The following is a 3,950-nucleotide window of genomic DNA, read 5'->3' as shown; positions in this document are numbered from 1 at the left end:
CAGCCTGGGTGACAGAGTGAGACCCTGTCTCTTAAAAAAAAAAAAAAAAAAAAAAGACACCATCAACAAAATTGAAAACTAGCAACCAACTAAAAAAACTGTAATAATTATAATATACAAATACTATTCAAAATATGTAAAAATCTGCTATAAGTCAATATGAAAAAGTAAACAATGCTCAAGAAAACAGGAAAAGAATATGAAAGGAAAAATCACAAGAGGAGAGATTCAAATGGCCAAAAATCTATGGGAAGCTGCAATATCCCTGATAATAAAGGAAATGTAAATTAAAATAATAAAAGATCATTTTTTATTCTACCAGACAAGCAAAATAGTAAGTTTGATTGAATGTAGGGTGGATGAAGATGTGGGCAGTACTCTCATATTCTGCTGATGGGAGTATCAATTAGTGAAGTCACTTTGGAGGGCAATTTGATAGAAGCTACTAAAACTTCAAGTGTACTTCTCTTATGATCCAGCAAATCTACTTCTTAGTGTATCTCTGGAGAAACAGTCATGTGTGCACGAGGCAGCAGGCAAAGAATCCTTGCTGCAGCTTTCCTTGTCGTAGTAAAGAACTGGAAATGACCTAGCTGTCATCACTGGGGAATGGCTGAATAAACTCTGGTGCATCCATTCTGCAGAATACTGAACATACAGCACATAGGAAAGAGACAAAGCAAGTTGCTAAATAATACACAGAGAATGATAAACACCATTAATATAAACACACACACACACACACACAATTTCTGGAGGTAATTTTCATTTTATATGCATAACCACAAACCTCAAATGGTCACGCAACACAACCTGGTAATTCTAAAGTGTTTCTCTACTAAGTTTCTTTTCTCTGTCTAAAATGATTATTTTGTACATTCTCGCACTTCCCATCTCCCATATCCTTTCCCCACGTCACATCCAGCTGATGACCTTTCTTAACACTTCAACCAAAAAAGACCAGAAGCCCTCAGCCAGGGACAACTGTGCCTCCCGCGATGAAATCTCCAATCCTTCTTGAACATGTGCCAACATCAATTTTCCCTCACCCTGCCAACCTCCCAACCTCCCTCCAGCTCCTTTCAAAGGACAATCCCTTCATCTGCTATCACCTTGCTGAGGACTTTGCTCCTGCAATTATCCTCTCTCTCCTGCATCATTAGATTCCCCCTCCCTACTCCGTCATTCTTGTCAGTACACAAACATGCTCCAGTATTTCCCATATTCAAAAACAAATCTCCTTTCACACATATCTTTCTCACCATGTCTTTGCTCATTGGGGCAGACAGACAACTGTCCACCAAAAATCCATGGCCTCTTTGCACAGTGTAGCGCTGCTGCTGGCAGTGGCTGCCCAGCCAGGGACCACACTTCCCGGCTCCTTTAGCATAACCCATGGGAACATGAGACTGAGGTCTGGATAACAGAATGTGGGCAGAAGTGGTGTATGCAACTTCCAGGCATGGCCCATAAAATTCTACACGATCCTCCACATTCTCTTTCCTCTTCTGCCAGGTTGATGTTGACACCTAGGGAAACTAAGGGTGCCATGTGTTGAAGATATCTAGGCCATAAGGTAAGTGCTTGGATCCCTGAATGACTGTATGGAGCAGAGCTCTATCCTCACTTCTCCCACTCCTATCACTGACTGGAATTTAAAAGAGGAAGAAATAAACTTCTATTTAATTAAACTGCCTAGATTTTGGTGGTTTATTTGTTATAACATCTGTACTTATCTTAACTAATACACTCTTTATTTATAACAAGACTTCTCAAAAGGGTTGTCTCTATTCCCTGGAGCCAGATCAACCAGTTTTGTCTGGGTTCAAATTCCAGTTTTATCATTTCCTAATGTGTGTGATCTTGGGCAAATTACTTAAAGATCTATTCCTTATCTGTAAAATAGGATAATAATTGTACCTACCTCAAAGAGCTGTTGCACAGATTAATATATGTAAAGCACTTAGATCAGTGTCTGGCACATGGTAAGTTTTATATAAATTCAGTTATTATTATCATGTTAAGCCACTCACACCATTCCAGCTCCCTTCTGTCTCCACCACTCTACTGAAATTGCTCTTGACAAGATGGTCTCTGTGCTGCAAAATGCAAATGTTGCATTTCTCCTGCCTCACTTAATTCAACTCTCAGCAGCAACTGACACAGGTGTCTGCTGCCTCATTTTAAAAAGCATCATGGAAGAGAGATTGCAAACAGACACAAATGTATTTCCTTTTTGAAATAATTTTCTTCCTTTTTCTGGTTGCAGCACCGTGCAGTGAGGATCTCCAATATATGCCTGTAGCCATGCTGTCCAAGGGCCTGCTGCAGTATGCGCAGGTCTTTGGATGCAAGAAAAGGGCCACAGCTGTGACTCATGGCAAACACAGCAATGGCCTCATCAAGGTGAATGGGTGGCCTCTGGAGATGATCGAGCTGCGCATGCTGCAATGCAAGCTGCTGGAACCACTTCTGCTCTGGGCAAAGAGCGATTTGCTGGTGTGAACATCTGTGTCCATGTGAAGGGTGGTAGTCATGTGGCCCAGATTTGTGCTGTCCATCAGTCCATCTCCAAAGCCCTGGTGGCCTATTACCAGAAATATATGGATGAGGCTTCCAAGAAGGAGATCAAAGACTTCCTCATCCAGAATGACCAGACCTTGCTGGTAGCTGTCCTCCTTTGCTGTGAGTCCAAAAAGTTTGGAAACTCTGGTGCCTGTGCTTGCTACTAGAAATCCTACCAATAGGCCAGGTGCAGTGGCTCATGCCTGTAATACCAGCACTTTGGGAGGCTGAGGTGGGCGGATCACCTGAGGTCAGGAGTTCGAGACCAGCCTGGCCAACATGGTGAAACTCTGTCTCTACAGTAGTACAAAAATTAGCTGAGCATGATGGTGGGTTCCTGTAATCCCAGCTACTCAGGAGGCTGAGGCTGAGGAATCACTTGAACCTGGGAGTCGGAGGTTGCAGTGAGCCAAGATCATGCTATTGGCACTCCAGCCTGGGTGAGACAGCGAGACTCCATTTCAAGAAAGGAAGGAAAGGAAAGGAGAGGAGAGGAGAGGAGAGGAAAGGGGGGGAGAGAGAGAGAGAGAGAGAGAGGGAGAGAGAGAGAGAGAGAGAGAGGGAGAGAGAAAGAAAGAGAAAGAAAGAAAGAAAAAGAAAGAAAGAAAGAAAGAAAGAAAGAAAGAAAGAAAGAAAGAAAGAAAGAAAGAAAGAAAGAAAGAAAGAAAGAAAGAAAGAAAGAAAGAAATCCTAGCAATAAGCTCATTACAAGGATCAGGATTCACTTGTATAATAAACAATGTTAGAGGGATTTTTAAGTTTCAAAAAAAAGAAAAAAAAGAATTTTCTTCTTGGATGTTATGATTTTTCACTCTCTTAAGCCTCTTCCCCCCACCTCTCGGGCCATCCCTTCTCAAGGTCCTCTGCTGTCTCCTCCTACTTTTCTCAATGTCTAAATGTTGGTGTGTCCCGGGCTATATTGAATGTCCTCCTGTAGCCGCATTTCCTTCCTGGATGATCATGAAATATCATGAGGACTCCCACTGTTCTATATCACATCCCACCTCTCTCTGAGACTCCAAACTCATATATCTCAACTCTCTGACATCTCACCAGACATCATAAACATGACAGATCCAAAACAGAACCCTCCGTTACAGGGCTGCCCTTTCCTACTCCGCCCATGTCTTTTCTGAACTGGGCAACGGTACCACCCCACTCAACTGCGCCAGTCAAAAACCCAAGAATCATTATTGGTCTCTTTATTTCCTTTACGCTTTCATCACAACCATCACAAGACTCCAAAGTTCAATTTGAAGCCATTCACTTCTCCCTTCACTCTTGCTGCCCTAATTCGAGCCGTCCCCACCCTACTTTGAATAGCTTCAACATTCTCCAAACTCGTCTCTACGTGGAAATCCTAGGAATATTCTAAAAATACAAGT

The 3,950-nt window shown here is 42.4% G+C and overlaps 1 pseudogene; it reads left to right on the top strand.

Annotated features, from left to right (window-relative positions):
• The first annotated feature begins 319 nt into the window (after positions 1-319).
• On the top strand, positions 320-2,747 carry LOC101020848 (annotated as a pseudogene).
• Positions 2,748-3,950: the final 1,203 nt, after the last annotated feature.

The sequence above is a fragment of the Papio anubis genome, chromosome 14, assembly GCF_008728515.1.
Source record: "Papio anubis isolate 15944 chromosome 14, Panubis1.0, whole genome shotgun sequence".
In the NCBI taxonomy this organism is placed as follows: domain Eukaryota; kingdom Metazoa; phylum Chordata; class Mammalia; order Primates; family Cercopithecidae; genus Papio; species Papio anubis.
This window is presented reverse-complemented; position numbering and strand designations above follow the sequence as displayed.